At 48.9% G+C, this 24,167-nt stretch overlaps 1 protein-coding gene across 1 annotated transcript in view; it reads right to left on the reverse strand.

Annotated features, from left to right (window-relative positions):
• CAPN5 (calpain 5) overlaps positions 1-12,284 on the reverse strand; it is a 52,455-nt gene extending 40,171 nt beyond the window's left edge. The window contains exon 1 of the mRNA XM_036391982.1: positions 12,233-12,284. The gene's annotated coding sequence lies outside the window, so the exon portion shown is untranslated. The remainder of the gene's footprint in view (positions 1-12,232) is intronic.
• Positions 12,285-24,167: the final 11,883 nt, after the last annotated feature.

A 24,167-nucleotide genomic window follows, 5' to 3' on the forward strand; every position in this document is an offset into this window, starting at 1 on the left:
CTGCCAGCTGGTAACAGCCATGGCTCTAAGAACTGCAACAGGGAGAAGGATTGAAAGTGTTTGCACTGGCCAGGACCAAACACCTGCTGAAAGGCTCTTCCCTCCTCCCTCCAAACATCTTCTTCTCCTTGCCTTTCAGCTCAGAGGCTGCTTGGGTGGCTGGCATGGGCTCACCAAGCTTGTGCTATGCAAGGCTGCAGCCTGGCCAGGAGCAAAGCCTCCTTGCTTGTAGATCCTACAGCTGCCTGCCTCCTGGTCAGACAAAACACTTTGTTCCAAAGGACAGGATCTGCTGCCCTTCAGCTCTATTCCCACTAAACAGGAGACGGCTTTGATATCACATTGCAAAAGCACAAGATCAGCCAAGGAGAAGACAAAGCAGGAACCAGGCATGTGGTTGCACAACCCTCAACCAGGTGCAATGTTATGGGGCTCAGTAGTGGGGTGTTCAGAACAGCAGGCAGGCTTTTTATAAATATGTTATTGAAATAATTTTTTACAGCCTCCTTGGGTGTTTCTGTTGACAGACATGTGGCAGCATCAGGGTTATCCTCTCACTTACCAACACAAAAGTCCAGCTCAGCAGAGGAAGCCCTGTTAATGCAAGGAGAGCTTTACACACTGTTTCTCCAGGGCCCAGAGAACAAGAAGAAGCAGTTGAATTGCCATTCACTATTTACACTGAACATAAGCACTCCACACCTCTTGGCCAACAACTCTATGCCAACCATGAACAAAAAAGCCTCAAGTCATCTTAGAATGATAGAATGGTTTTGGTTGGAAGGGACCTTCAAGATTCTCTAGTTCAAACCCTCCTCACACAGCTCCTCTGGGCAACCTGTGCCAATGCCTGTGCCATTCCCAAAGCCCTTTCCTACTCCCAGCTGTGCATGCACCTAGTTTTGCTTTGGACCCCAAATGACATGGCCCAGAGCCAGCAGCACAGTGCAGCATCCTGCATTAGCAATGCCCACAGGGAGGGGAAGCTGAAACCACACTGATGGAAATTAGAAAACAAGACATGATTTCTTCTCAAATTGACTGTGGTTAACCAGGGAAGCTAATACCCATGGGAAGTTACAGGTAGCTCATGTCCAGATGTTTTTGAGCACAGTTGGACATCTTTACAGAGCAGCTGCTTTAGCCAAAATGCAAATTACTGAACACTCACAGTGGTTACTTGCTGAAACAAAACTGTTGAAGAACAGAAAACTGAATATCCCCTTCTGGCCTTTATCTCTTTTCTTCATCAGGTCATATCTCTGTTCTCATTTAAGAGCTAAAGGTGAAATAATAATTTTCACTCTTAATTATGTTTATATCAAGCTCTGATTTAAATGAGTGATTTGCTACAGCACAGATGGCATCCAAATCAGGACACCTTAACATGGCACCTTTCAGCCTGAGGGTAAATTTGTATGAGCAACCACAGGGACTAGCTGCTCCCCCTCAGAAACTCAGAGTGGTGGATTTAGCCTCAAAAAACATCCTGGTGGGGCTAAAGGCTGTTTGTTCTAAGTGAGTAAACCCTCTGGCTTTTTGCAAGCATATAAGTAGAGCAAATGCTCCCTGATGGATCCTCCTCCTCCATGAAGCAGGAAAAACCATCACTCTGCAGAGATCCTGGTCCCTTCTGCAAAGCACTCCAAGACCTGCAAAGGAAGTTGCTGTCTAACAGCTGGCTATTACTGAAAATAAACTAAAAAAAAATGTCCTTTTGACAAGGGCATGTAGTGATAGGACAATCTGGAATGGCTTTAAACTGAAAGGGAGTAGGTTTAGATTTGATAACAGGAAGCAATTCTTCAATGTGAAGGCAGTGAGGCACTGGCACAGGTTGCCCAGAGAAGCTGGGGCTGCCCCATCCCTGGAAGTGCTCAAGGCCAGTCTGGATGGGGCTCTGAGCACCCTGGTCTAGTGGAAGGTGTCCCTGCCCATGGCAGGGGGCTGGAACTGGAAGGTCTTTAAGGTACTTCCAACCAAACCATTCTACGGTTGTATGAATCAAGAGCAATCTTTCATTAAAAAGTGCATTTGCACCCGGGCCAGCAAAAGGCAGGGTCACACATCCTGGCAGAAAGCTGCTGCAAGTGACTCCATATCACCAAAGCATGCCTGGCTGTCAGCATCTGCACAAAATCAGCTGGAGATAAGATGTCACATGTGGAGGCTGTTTCCGGCAAGGCACAGCGATCTTCATCACACTTGCTTTATTTCCTCTGGATTTTTTTCCACCAAAACATCACTCCTTTATTGCTTAACAGCAAGATGACAGCACAGGGAGAGACACAGCCAGTCAGCAGGTCTGCGTGCATGGATTGGGATATTTTCTTCCTGGGAAGGCCAGGGTTAACAGGGGGGTCTAGGCATCCTTGAATGCCCATCTCCTTTAGGAGCCAAGGGGTGTGCTGACCAGGAGCTCCCTTTCTGCTTGGATGACTCACACTGGGACAGAGGCCTTTGACTGGGGAGTTCCTCATTCCTCACAGCTATGAGTCACCGTTTGCAAACACAGTCAGATGTTGGAGCTGCAGGAGAAGAGGCAGCCCCACACTGGGAACACTCTCATGACCCTGTGCTGGCTCAAGCTCTGCCTGGCCAGAGCTCTGCACACAAATGGAGCTTGTGGCACCAGCCAGACCAGCCCTTCCCTCAGCACAGGCTCTAAGATCAGGTGGGACCAGGACACGTGTCTGAAAGCATCCTGACACAGGAAGGAGTAACAAGCTCAAAGCAAAGCTGGTGGCAGCCTCTCCCACTGGATCAGAAAATGCAGGAGGCCGGAGGGATGCAGGAATAGCAGGGAGAAGAATGAAACAACAGCAAAAGGTGGTGGCAGAGAGACAGACCCAAAAGCAGTAGAAAGAGCAAGGCAGTAACATGGCACCAGGCAGCCTGAGGGAAAGCAGAGATGTGCTGAATATATTCACCACTCAGGGTCCAGCTCAGCCCAATCCACTTGCGGTTTGGGGAGAATGCAGAAGCTAAGTTTTGGGTACCTTCCACATGCTGTTAGGTCCCCCACCCAGCATTACTGATTGTGTGATGTTAGGCTTGTTTCCCAGGTCACAGAAGGGTTAAAAACCCTTGGAGATCACCAGGAGTTGCAGGACAAGTAACAAAAGGTGAATTAATAGGCTCTGCCAATGCCAAGTCCCTGGAGACAGCCATGACTTCACTAACCCCTCATGCCTCAGCACACCCTGACCCTGGTTAATAATTGTAAGGAGCAGCATAGGGCCAGCAACACCAAAGCACTCCCAAGCTCACTCAGCAGCCACTGCAGATTCCAAAAAAACACTTTTGTGCAGGAGAAGGCAGGAACCTTCTCCAGCACATGACACCGCTCACACAGAGCAGGTTTTCAGGCACTGGAAAAATACAGGCTAGGAAGAGCAGACTCACACACACAGAATCAAACCACCTGCACGCATGGTCATCCAGACACATGGCTCCTGCCTAGCCCAGGAGGGCTGTCACCCCACATGAGGATCATGTTGAACACAAACCACACACCCCATGATGTTACAGAGATGCTCTGCCCCTCTCAGCATCCATTTTCATCACCAGAAGAGGAGGGGAGAGGATGCTATCTTTGCAGGTTTGGACTGAGAACGCGTTTTTATTATTTATTCAGCATTTCTAATTGAACAGCTAGACCTGCTCCTTTTAAATCCAGTCACACTGACTCCAGTGGGAGCCTTGCACCACATCAATACACTCACACTGGTTTTCCTGCCAGGTGAGCAAAGAAATTATGGTCTAAAGGCAGGCCTGTACCTTTATGAGGTGGAAAGAGGGAAGGACTAGGACAGAAGAGTAACAGGGCATTGCTTGATGTAGCCATGTGAGCCTTTTTCTTGGGCATTATGGGTGACAGAGGTGTTTATTTAAGAGGTTGAGGAACTGGAAAATGCATTCAGAAAAGTCATCATTAATGCAGATAAAATGCAGCACGTCTCCATGCAAATGCTCTGCCTTCAATAGCTTCCGCAGCCTCTGGGATGATTAAAGCAATTGAACTTCAAATGGGGAATTTGGGAGGAGCAGAAGAGATAACGGGGCTGCAGCTACTCTGTAGGAGAGTGAGGAGAGGCAGCTGGATCCTCAAGATCATCCCAGGCTAGCTGGGATGTTTGACCTTCTGGCTGACCCAGAGCATCCTTCCTGCAGCTTCAGCCCTGACCACTTCGTAGCATGCCCTATCTCCCTCTGGAGCCTTCAAGGAGAGGATGGATGGGGCGTGTGGGACGTGTCCCTGCTCATGGCAGAGTACTGCAATGAGATGGTCTTCAAGGACCCTTCCAACCCAAACCATTCTGTGACTCCATAACAACACCATCCCCAAGGCAATCGGTTTCTTCTCTCTCCATCACCTCCACCCCTTGCTGCTGGCAGAGCCCAAAACTCCATCCCCACAGAGGCCCAGAGGTACAACCAAGTCCTTCAGGTCTCCTCTCGAGAGCTCCTGGCCATTGCCAGAAATGTGTCCCTTCACCTGCTCCACTTCAAGCAGGATAGGAACATCTCCTGCAATTCCAGATGATGGAGGCACCCCAAATGCTTCTGACAACAGGCTCCACACCACAGGTTTCACCCCAGTCCTACAGCTGCTGGCCTCAAGTCAGGTCTCAAACCTCTGCCAAGACTCCCACCTTTTGCTAATAAACCACTTAAGGATTTTCTCTTTGCCTGACCCAAACCTGAATAAAAGCACCAAGGCACTCTGTGAAAAGGTCCAAGAGGGCACAAAGTCCACTTCAGACTTGGGTCCTCCCTGCTCAGTTTTCTCTTTGACAGGCCCTCAACCCACTTGCTAGTCACTTCCCAAAACCCACATCCTATAAATTCCAAAGTCACAACAGCAAATATCAGACCACACCTGGGTACTGACTGATAAGAAAATTCTCCTTGTCTGTAAAACTTTCAGGATCGAGCAGCAAAATCTGCTGGGTTTAAATTTAATTTTACCTCCTTTTCCATCTCTGTCTTAACTGAATTTTTCTTACTGTGACTATTCTAAAGCATCATGAGCACAAAAGTAATATTTGAAGGCTTGCAGCAACTGATAGTGCTGCTGCTTTTGAACAGGTCTCTCTTAGGCAGACTGGACCACCTCAAATCTGTGAGATTTATTAGAAATCCTTGTTACTGGATCCACTCAGTTCTCACAAGCCCAAAGGTCTGAATGCAAGTTCCCACTGTCTTAATTTGAGCTCTTCAAACAGCTTCTGCCTTGGATGCTGCAACTCCCCCAACCTCCAGCCAGCTTTTCCCCCCATTATTCCTTCATTTCAGCAGTGCTGCCCTTCTCTAAACACAGAGGTAAGAGTTTGCCAAACAACCCTTGGAGCAGAAAGGCTGCTGCTTTCTCCTGGCAGGGACTGGACATAAACTTTCCCCTTCCTTCAGGGAGATGGATACAGGTCACAATCCTGGGCACTGCATCCACTCCGTGTTCCAGATCATAGAGTAATGGAATGGTTTGGGTGGGAAGGGATCTTAAAGGTCATGAAGTCCAACACCTTCTGCCATGGACAGGTGTCCATGTCCTTTTCAGTGAGGATTCCTCCTCTTATGAAAACCTATTGCTTTGTTGCAGCCCAGCAAGGCTGGTGCTTGCTCCTGATGCCATGGCTGGCAGCCAGACCCATCACCCTGCTCTCACCCAAACAAAAATGCCCACCACTGCTCTGAGGTCTGTCTGGATTCCCCTGCATGGCCTGGCTTGCCCTCAGGAGGAGGCTCAGAGCATGTTCCTAACCCATGCTGAGCAGCAAGCAGAGAGTGTGGGTTGAGCACAGCACTCTGGGATCGGGACTAAGCCCCCTCCTCCTCTCCCAGACACTGCCCTGGCCCAAGTCCTTGCTCTGCATCTCTTCAGACACCTGATGTTGCAGCAGCTCCCAGCTGGAGCAGCGAGTCTGGGAGCATGGATGAGATGCACCCTGTGACACAGGGAGGAGTTTCACTCCCCTGCCTGGGACAGGACCCTGACACAGCCCCGTTTTTGATGCAATAAATCACCACTCTCCTGCTCCTGCATGAAGACCTGCCAGGATCCAAAGGCAACACTTGCTGGGCAGGCATCCAGCACTCACCTTCCCCATCCTGCACTCATGCAGCAGTGGTAGTCTGGCTCTGAAAAAGTAGAGTTTGCAGCTGCAGCTTTTATCAAATCAAGGCTTCCCCTTGCTCAGCAGAGAAATCATCTCCCTTAATCACCCCTAAGCAATTCTCACAGTATTTACACATGCTCAGACAACTGGTAGGACCAGCTCTTCAAGGATTTGGGAGCAACAAGCCTGCAAACATTTCATAGGAAGCTTTTGATTATCAGGGTGTGCCTCAGAAAATATAAAACAAATGAAGCCCAAACCCAGAGAGACAAACAGACATGCATCCTTCGTCTCTGTACAGGACAGGAGGAAATGGTGGAACAGCCCAGGAGGGGCTGTGAAGGAATGGAGTCAACCAAAGCCACCTGCATCCTGCACCATGGAGTCAGGGGAGCTCAAACCAGTGGAAATGTGATGAAAACTGGAATGGAGGGTGCGTGCTGCAAGGGAGGGATGCCTTTTGTCACCCAGAGAAATCACTGTATGGATTATTTGGAGATGTAATCAAAAGAACTCCAGCAACAAGCACAAAAACATGGGGCAACATGGTTTAAGGGAAGGGAATGCAGGAGCAGAGCTGGAGCTTTGCCCTTTTCCCCAGGAGCTCAGAGAGACGTGCTGCTCCTGTTGTGCTGTAGCTACATAGGAAGCAATATTCTGGGTACCTTTCCTGGTCTGCCACAGCCCTGTTTGATAGCTATGTCTAGGTCACAGGATAAACCTTGAAGGATTCAACCAGGGCTGCAGTCTCCCTCATGTAAGGATGAGCTGCAGCCAGGAGAGGAGAAAATTTCATAGAATCATGGAACCACAGAATGGTTTGGGTTGGAAAAGACCTTACAGATGATCTAGTTCTCTGCCATGAGGCATCTTTCACTAGACCAGGTTGCTCAAAGTCCCATCAAACCTGGCCTTGAACACTGCTGAGGATGGGGCATCCACAGCTTTACTGGGTGACCTGTGCCAGTGCCTCAACATCCTCACAGGAAAGAATTTCTTCCTACCATCTAATCTAAACCTGCTCTCTCTCAGTTTGAAGCCATTCCCCCTTGTCTTATCTATCTCCCCATGCCCTTGTAAAAAGTCTCAACTCTCTCTTGCAGCCCCTTTATGTTTTGGAATGTGCTCTAAGGACTCCTTGAACCCTTCTCTTCTCCAGGCTGAATAATTCCAACTCCCTCAGCCTGTTTTCATAGTGGAGGTGCTCCAGCCCTCTGACTGTCCTCATGGCCTCTCCTGGTGTCTTTCCAACACATCTGTCTACTACTGGGGGCTGTAATAAGCTGGGAAAGTCCCTGCATGGTACGGAGAAGGAGCCCTCTCCCACAAATCATTTCAGAGCTTCACATTAAGGCTTCCAGCCTCCCAGCATGGGGCAGACTTAGGTGGTTGGGATGCTTTATAGTCCCCTCTCCCTTTAACCTTCGTTCCCAATGGATGGAAGTCACAGGACAGGAGGGAACAGAGCTGATGCTCAGATGGATGGTGGAATGACTAAAACTGGTCATTTCTGCACAAGGGCAAACCAAGGGGCGGGGAGAGCTTTTCTCTGCCAGAAGAGTATTTTAAGGCAAAATGCATCAAAGTGTTATTGAACTGGGACACAAAAGCTGCAGGCAGGGGCTTAGGAGCTCAGTCCAGCCCCTCTGAAGGGCTGGACCAGGCCCAAAGGAGCCAGGCTCTGACCTAAATGCTGCAAACCCCGCGGGCTCCCAGCACGGCTTTGCAGGGGTATCATCTGTCACATCTCCAGTCCAGGAAGATCCCCAAAGCATGAGGATCTGCAATATTGGCTGAAAAACCAATGCATCACGCAGAAAAGCAAAAACTGGGAAGTCTCCTTGGCCACAGAGTGGAGCAGAAAGGATTTTTTCCCAGAGAGGATGAAAAACTCAATGGCAACCATTCCTATTTCCCTCCACAACCTGAAGAAGTCACCCCCATGTCAAAGGGGTGCCTCCTACAATGCAGGAGAATTTAGTAGGAATAAGCTATGGATGAATATTCCCCATGGTGTGAAAGGGAGAGCTCAGAGCAGGTAAAGGGTTAATGCAGCCAGACAAACGTAGCTTCCATGAAGCCACCGGGTCTGTGTCCATTTTCTGCAGTGCCCAGAGCCTGGCCCTTTCTCCCTGGGTAATCAACTGGAAGTGAGCAGAGCGGAGTGATCACCGCCCCTCACTCCCCACCGGTGACACTGCCCTCGGGGCTGGGGGATGCAGGAGCCCCGTCTGCCTGAAGCAGGCCAGCACAAGCCCACTGCCGAGGAGGCTTTGTGCCCCACAGCCCCTCAGAGGAGCAGGTGAAGGTGAAGGCATGAAGACATAAGTAGGTAAATGGTGCCTAAGTGCCATGGCACAAGCAGAGGGCAACAAACACCTCTGGGAGGGCTGAGGAGGCTTCTCTGTGGAAGGGGTTTCACCTCTGGACATCTGCAGAGAAAGGACTTGACAACTCTGGAGATTAGCGAGGAGGAAGAGAGAGAGCGCCTGATCCCAGCCTTCAAGGCACAGCTGCATCCTTCTCCTTCTCTCTGTATTAACCTGATGCTGCCTGCTTGGAGAAAGCATTAGGAGAAGAATCTTGGCATCTCTGGACAGCCAAAAATATCCAATAATTAATGCACAAGCGTGAGCAGATTTAGAGGATGCACCCGTTCTTCGTATCATCATCCCCCAGCACAAATACTGTCTAAATTCCTCTTGGGATCAGAGCCAAAGCCTTTTTTAAAGCATGGATGCTTTGTTATTAATCTGTGCAGCAACCAGGAAAGGGAGAGATGGATTCATTTTTCTAAAGCATAATCAAAGACAAAAAATTATCTCAGCTGGGCATCATCTGCTTCATGGCTGGTCTGGTCCCACATCAGGAAGATGGTGAGACCTGCTTGTCTAACAGAGCCCTTCCCAAAGGAGACACCAGGACAGGGTGTCTGGACCACAGAGTCCTGGCCTCCTACACTGACAAATGCTAAGACCTCCTTCTATCACAGCCAAGCACCTTGCAAGAGAGGTGATGTGCTCTAATTCACACCCTCCTACTCTCCTCTGGTGTGACACAGTTGCAGAGCCTCTAGACAAGCCTCCTAAGCTAAACTGAATGAATTCACACCCCAGCAGCAACATTGCCCTCGGTTTAAATCGCTCTTCTGCCTGCCTGGAGCTCACCCCTTGGATATATTTGGAGTCAGCAAGCACATCCTCTCTCTGCCTTTGTTTCGCTGGGCTTGGCTTTTATAGCCTCGTATAATAGCTCTCCATCCCTCTGAGCAGCTTCAGAGCCCTTTTCCCTGCACCTGCTCCAGGCTGAGTTAATCCCTCTCAAGCACCAGATCGAAGAGCCTGGTCCTTCCACGTTAACTCTTCCGTACCCATGTCCCACAAACACCCTTTGCCTGTTTCCCTTCGCATTTTTGCAACACTCCTGGGGGTATCCAGGACCAAAGCAGCCCTGAACCCCCAGTCTCAGCTATCCCAACATGATTCAATCTCTAAACACAGCACAAAGTCCAGACACAGCGTGCCCCACTGTACAGGCCGGCGTACAACTTAGGGGCCAGCCCCATAGCCTGAGCTCAGCTGCTGCCCTCTGGCCGAGCACCTCATCCACCTCTCAGCTTGGTTTCGCAGGCAGATCTCAGCATGAAAAATGAGAATGAGCTCAGATCCTCCCTTAAAGGCTTTAAGCAGATTTAAGCTCTGTTGCGTGGGCTTAATCTGTCCAGCAGTGCCCTTTGTCACCTCCCCCAGCCCCCCCGGCAGAAATCTTCTCCACTGACATATTCCCACATGCACCGTGTAAACTGCCAGCACATCCAGGTAAAGGAGACCTGGAGCATCTCCTTTCCCCAAAAATGAGAGCACAGCTACAGGTCAGTCCCCTTCAGTAATAGTTCTGGGTTTCCATCTCCTTCCACCTCAGAGGCTTGAGAATACCCGGGGTAGTTGTCAATCACCAGCTGAAAGCTCCCTTGAACAGAAAATGCCATGGTGGACAGCAGCTGGGCAGGGATTTTCCCGGGCTTGTGGCCGTGTCAAAGCCACACCTAAGTCATTTCATACAGGGACTGGGGTGCTGATGACAGGGAGCAGGCTGGACTTGAGTCTGCCACAAACCTGAGTGCCTTGGTCACATCTCTTTGCCCCTATTTCACGTGTCACTGCTTTGCAGATGGAATTATTCCTTCTGCGTGTCATCATGGTGTCCTTACAACATGACAAAGGGACTTGATTTCTACTCTGAGCAGGGCCTGCTAGAGCAAGCCCTGCTGGCTTCCTCAAAACCTGCTTTTCCTTTCGCTCATGACTTGATCCTTAATTCTGATGCCAACAAGAAAGTTTTTCCCAACCATTTCTGGCACATGGCTGCTGGCAAGCACCAGCCACCGAGCGAGCCAGCCCCCACGCACACAGCAGCACCTGTACACATGCACCCACTGCAGGAGGGGTTCAGACCTCACATCCCACTCCTAAGGGTACAAAAAGGGTTTCTGAAAGAGCATCTCTCACTCCCTCTTGGGTTTTACAACCCCACTGCCTGGGTCATGGGCTGGAGCTGAGCCCCAGGTGATTCACATGAAAGAATTGCTTAAATAAGCAGAAGGCAGCTGATGTTCCTGCGAAGAGCAGGTGGAAATAGAACCCACCAGGAGAGATGTGCCTGTAGCAGTATGTTGCACCAAGCAGGAGTAAGTGGTGAGCACTTGCATCAGGCTCTGCACCTCCATCCATGCCTGACTCTACTGCTTTTCCCCTGCCCTAGTCCTTGCTGCCCCAAGGATGCTGCCAACAGGTGACTCCTGCTCTCACCTGTATGCCAAAATTTGTTCCTCCTCAACTCACTGCTACCCTGAGCAGCAGGGCCAGCCAGGCTCCCTGCACCTTGGGCTACCCACTCTTCATGTTCAGAGCAAGGGGTGAGAGATGCAGCTCCAGGGACTTTGTGTTGCCTTCCCTCCAGTTTAACAGCAGTTCAGCACGCTTGGAACCCAGGCTGACCTGGGCAGGAGGATCCATGAAGATATGAGATGGGACGGAGATAAAAGGTGCCCTGGGGAAAGCCTGCAGCATGGTCCTTGCTGGATGCAGAAGACAAGCAGCTGAGGATTTAAGAGCATTCTCCACCATGCACCGAGCTCCCTGCTCTGCTTCCAGCTCCATTTGCCGTGGCTGTACTCCCCACCAAGCTTAGAGCTAGCACAGCATCCAGGCAGAAATGGTAACTGGTGATAAATAACTGGTTATATATCCAAGCACGACACAGGCTGGATCTGCAGAGCCAGGCGTGCAGCCCACGCTAACCTGCAGCTACCAGAGTGGGAGGTGAGGGATAGAAGACCAGAGCCACATCCAGTGGGACACCCTCTGCTAGAAAGCACCAAGCTCAAGCTCAAAATAACATGTTTCGGGAAGGGAGGAAAGACTGGTATTTGGGAAATCCAGATTCCTATCTCTGCTTGGAAACCCCAAAAGCCATCAGTGTCCTGCACCCCAGCAGTGAGTTAGCCTTTCTTGAGAGCAGGAGCTCTCTCTCGCCTTAACTTTCCAGGAGACTTTCCAAAAGCCCCTGCGTTTGTCCCAAAAAAATGGAACAAAGAACAATACTGAAACCTCAGGATTTTTTCTCAGGGCAGAAATCCTGCAGCTCTCCAGCCAGCACCCAGGCCTCGGTCTCAAAGTTTCTGTCCAGCCCGGCTCCACAAGCTGAACAGGGGGGGCAGTTGTGGGGTTTTAACCATCCGGGATGCAACTTTCCTATGCACTACGCCGAGTACCCCGACTTCAGCAGCCCCAAACACCGGCGCTCACGCCAGCGCTTGCTGAAGGCAAAGGCAGCAGCGTGCTCCGCGCAGGGGAGGAGCAGGGTGCCCGCTTCGGGCTTTTTTTCCCCAAAAACCCTTTAGGCACACACACACACGCTCACGTACCAACACACACTGCCCCCACCCCGGAGTGCAGCTGCTACGCGGTTCCCAAAGCCACAGGTGCCCCCGAGCATCCCCCGAGGACGCGGCGGGACCCCCGGGCGGGGCGCGGAGCCGTCCCCCCGCGGCGGGAGCAGCGGCGGCGCTGCAGGGCCGAGCCACCCCCTCCCGGGGCCGGGGGTCGCCTTACCTGCCCGGGGCTGGTGCGGGTGCCCGGTGCCGGTGCCGCCGCTCCGGGCGCGCCGCTGCCCGCAGCGCTTCGCCTCCCGCAAGCACCGCCCCGACGGGCGGGCCGGGACCGCGCCTGCGCCCCGCACCGCGCTCCGGGCGCCGCGGAACCGGCACCGGCACCGGGACACGCCACGGAACCGGCACCGACACCGCGAGTGGCACCCGGGGGTGGGAACCGCCACCGGGAATGGGAACCGGCGCTGGGATCGGGAATGGGAACTGGGAACCGGATCGGGAACTGGACAGCGAACCGGCACCGGGAACTCTCACTAGGAATGGGAACCGGCACCGGAAACTGGCGCTCCCCACTGCTGGGAACTGTGGTCACTACTGGGAGTGGGGACTGGCACCACCCGGTAGTGGGAAATAGGAGCGGCGCCAGCTGGCGCTGGTCCAGGACTTGGGGACCAGTCTGCTGAACCGGGATCGAGGTCCAACATTGCCCGGGCACCAGGACATGGCATCATCCAGGAAATGGGCCCGTCATTGGGAGCAGGAATGGGGAACTGAGGCTACCCTGACACCGGCAGCACCAGCTGGGAACTGGAACTGAGACCAGCACCTGCATACCTGGACACTGGCACTACCACTGGGACCTTCCAGGCACTGGCGCTTGGCCCAGCATTGCCCTGGCACCGGATAGTAGGACAAGGCACTCACTGCCTGGGACCTTGCCCTGGCTCTGGGAACTGGACAGGCTGGAGCACCATGCACCACCACCAGCTGGGCCACCGAGACACCAGGGAGCTGGGAGGCATTGGGACATAACCCATGGAGGGTGCAGGGGAGAGTCATCAGAGACTGTAGGATCTGGGTGCAAAGGGTACATCCCCTGTAAGGAATAGCATGGGACATGGTCACAGAGGTTGAGGAGGTGTGTTTTCCAGCCCAAGACCAAAGTTAATCCCCTTTTCTCTTTTGTAAGAGGGAAGCTGAGGCACTGGGATGGGGAGGATCAAAGGCTGGGCATGCACTTGGCCCACCTGCACATCCATGGAGGTCGATGTGCAACAGGCATCGTGGGGCTGGTGATGGGGCAAGGTGTCTAGACTGCTGGAAAATTTTCCCAGCTCACAAAAAGGCATTCAAGAGGGGAAAACCAAACAAGAGCTGCACAAAAGTGCATCCCCCTCGGTGGGAAGGAGCCAGTGAGGTTTTACAGACCCACTGTCAGGGGCAGCTCTGATCTGATGCTCTGACTTGACATACAAGCCTTATTGGTAGTGTTCATGGTTGATCATAATTTAAGCCAAAAATAGATGGCAAGGAAAGAGCAACTAAAGAAAACATTTGGAAGTGACAAGAATAAACTTCTCACATTTAAAATCGTGGGTGGTCAGACTCTTCTAAACAACAACAAAAAAAGGGCTAAAAAACCAGGGTTAGCTGGTGCCTGCCAGTGACAGTGTGTACGCTTAAGGACATCTGCTTGCCACATTAGCAGTAATGCAGTGAAATTTTGGTGATAAAATTAGAAAGGAGGCTGTGCCCAGAGCAGCACTGGCCTGGCACAGGCTTCTGTTCCTGTCGAGGTGTCACCTGCAGCTGTACGTGGTCACCACGAATCACATGAGGGATTCACCTCTGCTAGGACCAGCCATTTCTTCCAGTTTCTCATTATCTGAAACCCTCCTGAACTTCTCATATTATGGTATTTTCCTGTTAGTTTTGTAATTTCATTACTTATTCAATTCATACAATATTTGTGCTACAATTATTTCAATTCATTTATTAGTTAAATGAATAGGAAAGCCAAAAATCTGTAGTTGCACAAAAGGCTTTGTTTGGCAGCAAAAGCTGTTTTCTAACATTTTCCTTCTCATTGCTTGTTTTCCCCTCTCCCCCAGAGATCTCAGGCCTGCTCAAGACCAGCTGTTTCATACACCTCTGTTCTGTCCCCTCATTAAAATCACCCCAGAAAATAGCCCTAACCCCTGCTGTATTTATGTCTCAAGCCTTTCCATGTGCAGTGCTGAACCATCATCCCTCCATGGTGGCAAACTCCAGCAGCAAAAGGCAAAGAACAAAATAAAAGACAAACCCTCAGTCTATGAAGATTTTTAACGGGGAAGAGCAGACCCTAAACAGGTCTCCAATCTCAGAATCCCTTTAATAGCCTTAAAAGCAGCTGCCAGGCAGATTTGGGCAGGGATGAAAGGTGCTGCTGCTGCCCCCTGGGAGGGCAAGGAGAGCATAGAGCCTCTTTTGATTTGTGGTGTGTTTTAATTGAGAGACACTCCATCAGTGTAAATTAATTAATGTGGTCATCCATCCTTCCTCTCACCAGTACAGGTACCTCTTGCCCACTTAGCCAGTGTGGGCTTGCTTTAATAGAAAGTAATTTCCTACTGAGCTGTTTCACCAATTTGACCCCAAAGCTGCTGAAGGGGAGAATCTCACTGCTGGGGACATGGGGACAGAGGGGCACAGGGTGAAGTTTGTCACCCACAGGGGTGATGAGTGATGCTGTGTAGAGCTGGATGAAAGGATTAAAAAGAGGAAAAATGAAAAGAGAAGAAGGACTCACCCTTGAGACAAATCAACAGCAGGAGCCTGGCTTTTATTTTGTTAGCAGGCTGGAAAGCACTAGGGAAAAGCTGGAAAACATTAGGGAGAAGCTCTTCCACCGCATTTAAGCAGCAAGTGGGTCCCCAGACATTCCTCTTGCCCCACAGGGAAGTGGAGCCCCGGCCTGCACTCGTGGCAGGCCCAGATCTTCCTGATTAACTTAGTTGCATTTTCGATTTCAGCCTCAGTGGGGGAAGGAAAATTATGTGAATAGGATTTATAACGACACTTCACGTGTCCTCAGCACCATGCAAATGAAGCCACAGTAACAGGGCTGACATGGAGGCTGTGCAGGGGAAAGGAAGAAATAACAATGCTTTAAAACCAGACCCCAAAAATAAGTAGGAATAAGGTAAAAGGCAAAGTGGATGAGGAAAGCTGCAGCCAGTGACTCCTCCAACAAATAGAATATCATGATTCACTCTGGGATTTCAAAGCAGATAACTTAGTGAGGTTTTCCTTCCTCCCAGGAATATTTGTTGTTCCTTCTCATTCTGGGGACCCCCAAGGTGGGATTTAATCCCAGGATGGTTTGAAGTGAGTGTCTGCCTGCCCAAAGCAATGGGAGTTGAAGAGCTGCTCAATCCTGCCATCCCTGCTCCTGCAAGGCCAGCTTTCCACTCCCAAGGGCATGTTTGGGTGAGAAAAGTGAGATAATTGCAGGTGGGCAGTTGGTGACTGTATCCTCACTTTTATACCATGGAGGTTCAGGGAGCAACCTCCAACAGCCCCATCCCCAAGGCAGGAGCTGCCTGGGGAGAGTTCTAAGCACTGGTGAGTGATCCCATCAGGTTGCAATCTGCTGCTCCTCTTTGAAGACATCACAAAATGAGCCTCTGGTTGTCCATCTGCACTTGAATTAAATCTCATTGTTCTGAATTCTGCAAAGTTTTTCATCCCTGAGTTGCAGCCTCTGGAATACCAGTAATGTATTCTCTCCTTTCCCTCTCCACATGATTGCAGCATAATCTCCTACTCACTTGATTTATTTAGGCAGGCCTTCAGATGCTCCAGTAATGGGAGTCATTTAGGTCCCTCTGCAGATATGTATTTATTTATTGCTGTTCATTTAAACTGCAGAGCCAGTTGGCAGAAGGGACACAAGACTGGGGTCACAAGGATGTTAAATTATTCGCTGTCAAAAATAGCTGGTTGAGAAAGTTAAATTAAGCAAGGTCACTCAAGGTCATAGTCAATCACCAGTGGGAGGAGATGGGCATTAGTTAGCTCTTTTATTTATGGGGGTCATCCTGACCAAAGGACCAGCAGTTGTAACAAAAGGCAAACTGTAGCAACTTGTATTTTTGGCAGAAGCAGCTCTGGGTGAGAAGCTGAATCGCTGCCCTTGACCAGGTTGGAGAAGTTGAAGCTATTGAAAGGCAATGTTGTGATGTTCAGCAAGACCCTGTGGAGCCCCACAAAGTGTGGGTGGGGGACTTTCCGCTTTCAAAGCCTGTCTCGGGGCTGAACTCAGCAATGCTCCTTCCATAAAAAATTTTGCCAGCGGCTGGGGAGGTGCTTAGCAGGGGGGAGGTCTCAGAAGGCACCTGAGATACTTGGGGATATCTTTAGGTCACTCTTGCAGACAGGCTCTTGCCTGAGATTTTGTCTCCTCCCTTGGCAGACAGTTCAGAAGCTGCATATCCATCCTGCTAATAGTTGTATTTCATTTCCCATTTGAACTTCATCAGCAGCTTCTTGCTATTATGGGACCTTGTAACACCCTTTTCCTCCTAGTTTAAGATTGCCTAGGGTTAGGCTTCTCCTCCCTTTCCATTCTCATCTACCATGCACTGCCAGGGACATGATTTAGTGATGGAATGGCTGGGCTCAATGACCTTAGAGCACTTGCCCAACTCAAGTAAGTCTATGACCAGTTTAAGCAGGAAATAAACTGGGAAAGAATAACCTGGCAGCCAGAAGATCTTCACCTTGTAGCTTGCTGCACGACCTTGCCCAGGAGAGCAGCACGAACAGGACAGCCAAGTATTTAATGGCAGCAATGACATCTCTACCCAAAGATCTGTATTGTAACTGTTCATCATGAAAAGACCCCTTTTTCCCAGTTTCTGCAGACAATGTGAGGTGGAAACCATCAGGCCTGATGAAAGCCGCCCTCTGCCCCACTGAATACACTGGCTGTGGTTTGGGGTGCACATGCACTGTGATCTGCACCGCGGCCGGCTGTAAACAGCTCATGCTAATTGAGAACTCTGCTGGGAAATCCATACCATTAATTAATTGTCTTTATCAGCACTTGCTTCTGCACAGTCACAAATCAAGCAGCTCTCTACTGGGCTGTCTGCTAGTAAAGCAACGTGGAAGGCAAACAGCAAGGAGCTCCTTGATTAGAGGAGTGAAATCAGGGCATCGGGATTTGTACTGGAGGAGAGGGTTGATGCTGCACCTGAGATCAGGGTGGGAGCTGTGGCCCTGAGAGATGCTGAGACTGGCCGTTCCCTGAAAGTCTAGTGAGGTAAATCAGCAGAGGAAAGGTTATCTGGGATTGTATCTAAAGAAGGTAACTCAGATATCACAAACAAAGCTCTGGCAGCATCTGGCTGCTTAAGCATTTAGTCTTCTCCTCTATCCTGAATCCTCCTTGAATTCTTCTCGTTAGAGGTGACACCAGGTGACACAAGCATGGGAAATGGGGCTGAGGTCCCCCATCTCATGTGAGCAGCCTTTTGCCCAGCCCTGCATAATCAGAAGAAAGCTGGACTTACTCTAACACCTTCCCTGCTCTGCATTGCTCTGGCCTCCTACATGAGTGCTTCACAGAACCACAGAATGGTTTGGGTTGGAAGGGACCTTAAAGATCACCTAATAACAGCCCCCCTTCCATGGACAGGAACATCTTGCTAGACCAGGTTGCTCCAAACCCCATCTAGCCTGCCCTTGACCACATCCAGGGATGGGTAGGACCTCTGTTACAGAGACAGGCTGAGAGAGTTAGTGTCATTCAGCCTGGAGAAGAGAAGGCTCCAGGGAGACCTTAGAGCATATTCCAGTGCCTAAAGGGGCTACAAGAGAGCTGCAGAGGGACTTTTAGCAAGAGCATGGAGTGGTAGGACATGGGGGAATGGCTTCAAAGTGACAAGGAAGGTTTAGATTAGGTATTAGCAAGAAATTAATTCATGTGAGGGTGGTGAGGCACTGGCACAGATTGCCCAGAGAAGCTGCAGCTGCTCCATCCCTGGAAGTGTTCAAGGCCAGGCTAGATAAGGGCCTTGAGCAACCTGGTCTAGTGAAAAGTGTTCTGTCCATGGCAGGGGTTTTGGAACTAAATGGCCATTTAGTTCCCTGCCAACACAAACCATTCTACAATTCCTGGCCACAAACCCTCCAGGACTTTGGTCATCATTCAGCCATGACCACCTTTCTGGAGGGGGCCAGGGCTCAGCTGCTTTGGCAGGAGTGCACCTCTGCCTGAGTTATAGAAGTTCAGTCAATTATCTTGATTTTTACACGGGATTTTCCACAATGAGAAGCAAGACTGTTTGGAAAACAAGCAGGTTGCCAGCAATCCTACATTCCCCAGAGTGGAGAGGAATGAAAACAGCAAATGGCACCGCTGTCCTCTCAACTGCTCTTTGTTCATGACAGGTCAGGAGCCACCTTAACAAACGCTGATCCAAACAGTCCTGACAAGCATTTTTCAGGCAATTTGCCTGCCCTTTCTATTCTTCACTGAAAAAAGGAAGTTTTTTTCCACTTCTGCCACCATCTCTGCCTTCACTTCCCAGCAGAGAGACATGGAAACTACTAATTCCAGCAGCTCCTGAGCTGGGCAAGGCAGAGCTGCAGATCAAGGCTCTTCCACAAAACTCATCTTGCAGATAAGTAGCTTGTTTTGATGTAAGATCAAATAAGATCTTGGATTGACAAGCCTAAATCATCCCTGGGATCACTTGAATTACTTTGGATTTACACTGGTATAACAGAGACCTAGTTTTGCTTGATAAAATCTTCCCTCTCTTACCAGACATGCTCTCTGTGCAAAAGCAGTGGCTTGTTCCTGAAGGACTCACAGAAAGGCAGAATTTACTTTTCCTAAGGAAATTTTGGAAAACCCTGCTGTGTTTTGAGTCTCTCCTTGTTTCCCAGCTGCCTAGCAATATTGCCCATTTATAAGGTGTAGATACATCAAAGCACTGCCTGGTTCCTGTGGCAGAAGACTTTCTCCTTCCAGGCGGTGACCCTCAGATGTTACTTTTGGACTGCCCTCCTTGGCTTTTGGAGTGGCCATACCTGGGAAGGAGGAGCAAGCAAATGTTGGACCTCATGGGAACACCTTGACCAAGTCCTTGCTACCACTAATGTAGAGCAAAGCTCCCAGAAGAAGACAAATGTGACTCAGATGATTCCCTGCAAGGCAAGACAATAAGAGGAGTAGCCAGTGGATCTAAAAGGACAAATTTCCTCAGGAATTTATTAATTTTGTGCAGTATATTTATTACTGAGCTACCTCCAATGAACTCCAGGACCTATGAACTGGCCACTCACGTCCCTTGCACTTCAAGGAAATGGTTGTTTTGGAGGGGCTGAGGATACTTTCTCACAGTGGCCACATGTTCCAATAGTCCCTTTTCCCCCTGCACCAGGAACCATGCCCTCCTGTTTTCATCACTGCCGCCCCCTGGGAACTTGACCCCTGTGAATTTCCCCACCACTTCCAAGGCAGATATTTTCATTCCACAACCTTCTCCTCTTCAGCAAGGAACGTCTGTAGGACATGTCCTGGAGGCTTGTAGGGTACTTCCTTCTATGTATTGTTTATCAGCCTAACCTTGACCTAGCATCGGTGTGCGGCCAACTCTTGCACTTGTGCTGACTCCTGCACTTGGTGAGGAAACCAACTCCAAAAATCTGCTCCCAGGTGTCTCTGATTACAGAGCTCAGGGGAAATTGCTTGGGTATTAATTGGAGAGGTCACCTCCACACCTCAGCTTCATCCAGGCTGAGCTTCAAACACAAGGCAAGCATAAAACCATCAGTGCAGTCAAGATTTATTTGCTGCAGTACAGACAGGCTGGAAAGGTAGGCTGTGGGGGAAAAATAATAGTGATGTAATTCTTTGTGAAAACTCCAAGAGCAAGGCACTTCTTAACATCTCCATCTAAACTCTGAACTGTAACTGAGATGCTGTGCTTGGGAGTTCACAAGAGCCTTGACTTGGTACTCAACATTTGCTCAGAAATCATCCTCTCTTCTTGCAGTGTCTGGTGATTGACTTCTGCCATATCCTCCCCTCCGAGCTCTATGTTTTAGGGGAAAAATACTGTACTGTAGCCAAAAAGACTATGTAGGAGAAGGAGATGTTCCCAAATGTACTTTTTTCAGAGATCTTTGACACCAATAGTCTTTCATTGCTGCCAGTCTGAGAAATGAACTCAAGCATAATTTTAAAAGCTCCGGATATGCTCTTTTAAAATGCACTGGGGAAAGCAGCAATTATCCAGCACAGCTGATAAGAGTGATTCTTACCAGCAGACAGTCCCCTCACACACCCATAATCTGGATGCTAATGAAACCAATGACATCTTATATATCTCAATTTCCCTCTTTTAAAAAGTTTTAGAGAATGGGAATGTTTCAGTCTTGAGGAGAATATGACAATAATATTTGCCCAGAGAAGCTGTGACTGCCCCATTCCTGGAAGCGTTCAAGGCCAGGTTGGATGGGGCTCTGAGACACCTGCTCTAGTGGCAGGTGTCCCTGCCCATGACATCAGGGTTGGAACTAGATGATCCTGAAGGTCCCTTAGACCCAAACCATTCTATGATTCTAATTTTAGATGCTCTGTATCACCACTGCAGCCTCGGGCATTGCAGACAGGGAGACAAGGCCCCCTAAATTTTCAGAGGGTTCCCAGAAATGCTTCTCCAGAACCCCCAAAACTATGATGTGTCCAAGGCTTGCCTAAACTTCAGCAAAGCCTGCTGATTTAGCTATGGGGTTCTTTTTCAAACTTTATTTACTTGGCCCTCCAAATAGCTTTCTCCCATTTTTTTGCACAACACAACTGCATTAGTCAAGTAAAGGAATAACAATACAGTTTCTGAGGAGAGCGAGGAGAGCTGTGGTGCTGTCAAGAAGCAGTTGCCTCATTAAATCTGTGTCATATCTACTTTCACTCACACAAGGGGGCATGTCTTGGCTGCTGGACAGTGGTCAGAGCTGAGAATTTGGGCTTTTTTGTGTTTTGGATTCTCAGTGGGTTTTTTTTAATGAGTCGGCGTTGCACAGTCTGTAGGATACAATGGCAAAGAGATCAGGAACCCTCTGATCCTGCAAACCAGTAAATATTAATCCATTTTCTGGAGAAAATTATATGCAGCTCACAGTTAGCATTTTCCTTGCATTGTGGAAGAAGCAGAGTTACTCCATTTCTCTCCTTACTCTGCAACTGTGCAGTCTCGTGCTGCAATTACTGATGTCATTAACAAAGCACTGCCAGACCTGGCTGGGATTTGGAGAAGAGATCTAGGGTAATGATAGGTATTGCAAGAAGAGGTAAGGCTGATTCACAGCTTGGCTATCTTCCCTCTGAATCAGCAGGAAAAGAATTAATATACAGCCTAGCAATCAGAGACAGCAGCCAGCAGTCCTCCTTAGAATCTGAAGTCCTCCTAATTTTTCTGTAACTCAGGCAATCTTATTTACTTTCCAGTTGTGTTAATTAGGAAACAATTATGTGAATCATTTGGTGAGGAAAAGCAAAGACAAAATTATTAGCTTTACCTTTAATTCTCAGTGAAACCTCTTGTTTCACCTGGGCAAGTGTTTGCCACCTAAATGCCCAGGACCTGCCACAGTGCTTATAGTGGGCCTCAAGTAGTCTGAGCTTTGGAATTTGATAATTTCTGCTGCATGGGGCCTGTGGGATGGATTTGGGATGCCTGACCTAGGTGTTGCATCTATTGAGAGCCCCTGATCTTGCTCAAAGATTTCCTGGGGGATGGCATTGTCTCATATGTACATCTCTGTATTTTAAAAGGGAAAAAGAGAGAATAAACAGACCCAGCAGCAGTCATACAGCACAGAAAGACCAATCACCATGTATGAGGCTGGGAAATCTTACTGCCCAAGGATATAAATCCATCTCAAAGCATCCAGATTACTTCATCTTTGCATATGGTATTTCAATGGCTGATGATACACACAGCCAGTGGAACATCTTTTCATTGTTAGATGTCTTTGCCAAAAAGAAGGCATTAAGCCAAAAAGAGACAGAGGAAAAACTGTTTCAAAAGTTCCTATTTCAACTCTGAAGACTGGAAAAAAAATCTAAAAAAAACCCTAACAAAACAACCAGTTTACTGACATCAAAAATTTAGAGAAGAAAAGGAAGATTAAATTCCTCTTCACATTCAGCTTCTTACAAGGTAAAAAGCCCAAAGGAGGGACGAGGCTTGTATCTAATTGGTCTGTTGGGGAATACTTTCCAAGTCTAGCTTTGGAGTGGGCAGGCAGTGGATGCTGTAGTATCCCTGTCCCCAGAGGTTTCAAAGAGGCTGAGCTGTGCAGGGCATGGCAGCTGTAGGGGTGGAGCATCGTGCCAGGCCTCACTGGCTCATCTCGTTCCCCCAAGGGGAAACAGGGTGGGTCCCAGGCACAAACACCCCTGTGCTTTTGGTACAGCTCCTACTGCCACAGTGTGGCTGGGGGCCAGTTTTGATCTGGGGGTGAGTTACCCAGTGAGACTCTTCTGCCAGGGATACAGGGCACCTTAATTGGAGAGGCATTGCTCCAGTCATACCCACAGATCAATGTTCTCAGCCTGAGGCCTCTGTCAGGAGAGGTCCCACAGCCTCATATCTGGGTAGAGTGCAAGTGATTGCAGGAATCACATCAGTCACTTCTCCTTAGCCAAGCCAAGGAAAAAAAAAACCCTTTAATGCAAGACTATAGTAGAGTTTCAGTCTTCATATTGACATGAACCATACCTTCACAGCTCATAGAGATATATGTTCTTTTCCAAGACCCATGTATGAGACTTAAAACTACTGTCACACTATAATGAATAAAATGAGACTCCTTCTGCCCTCTCTAATTTGCTGACTTCCAACTTCAAGCTTCAGGAACTTGAAGCTTCAAGCTGCCATCTCTGATATTATCAGACAGTATATATATACAATTAAAGTATGGCTCTCTAGGAAGAAACAGCCAAGCTGGGCATGGATTCAGGCAGAATAACACCAGGGTTTCATTTGAAATCAGAGGTTGTAAAGAGACGTTCTTTACCTTAAGCCTTCCAACATGACAATGTTTCCACTGCAGATACAAATCACCACCCTTGCTGGAGGTAATTGCCTCCAGTTCTGTGTTTAGCACTGTTGAACCTAATTAAGGCAAGAATGGCCAGGTTTTTAGTCTGATTTAGCGTTCTGCCCTTAATATGTTTAAACATTGATTTCCCCTGAAGCCTGATCATCATGAGTTTGACCTGGGGTTGTTGCTCTCATGGTTGTACAAACCTGACAAGGGGTTGCTGATGTGCCCTGTGATGCTTACTGGAAAGGAAGGGATCTGCTGGGATGTAACACAGCTCATGGCATGGGAAAAAGGCTTTTTATGCCACCCTGAACATGAAAACAACATGATGTGAGCATATGGACAAAGCCACTTAGTATCAGATGTCCTGGGCGTTACTGAAGAGCCACAACCACTCTGGAGGGATGTGCATGAGTGCCTCGGTTGCAAAGCAAATTGATAGTGAATTGTCAAATCCAGGGGGATGTGGCAGAAAGATTTTCAGCAGAAACAAGTCCACAGCATTAATCAGCCCTCCTGCTTTAATTAATGTCAGCAGCAAGAAAACAGCTGGAGTTTGTTTGTTTTTCAGATAACCTGTATAAAAATATCCCTTCTGTAGCAGCTCTGTTTTCATGCTGTGGCTTGCAGGTTCATTGTTGTTTTTCATTTCGTAACTAGCACTTAATCTTGCTTTCATTTCAGCCGAGGTGGGATGTTAAAAATGAGATGATTAAAGAAAAAATCCCAAACAAATAGAAGAAAAAAACCCCAAAACAAATGAACCCTCAGAGGACTCTAAATGAACAAAATCCTGTTAAGCAATAAAACCCTGTGAAGCAATGACTCACAAGTGCCTGGACAGGTTTGCCTGGCTGCAGAGGGGATCTGGTTGTTCTGTTCATCACTTCTCCTACCTGAGAAGTTGGATTTGTCCCCAGGCTTCTACAATACTGCAATATTTTAACAAATGTACTCTGTTCCACTGTTCGGCACTGAGTCAACACACCAGCTATGAGGAAAAAGCAGTGCTAAGGTTAGACATCCACATAAATCACTGCAGCTCTGAT

This window comes from Molothrus ater, chromosome 2 (genome assembly GCF_012460135.2).
Source record: "Molothrus ater isolate BHLD 08-10-18 breed brown headed cowbird chromosome 2, BPBGC_Mater_1.1, whole genome shotgun sequence".
In the NCBI taxonomy this organism is placed as follows: domain Eukaryota; kingdom Metazoa; phylum Chordata; class Aves; order Passeriformes; family Icteridae; genus Molothrus; species Molothrus ater.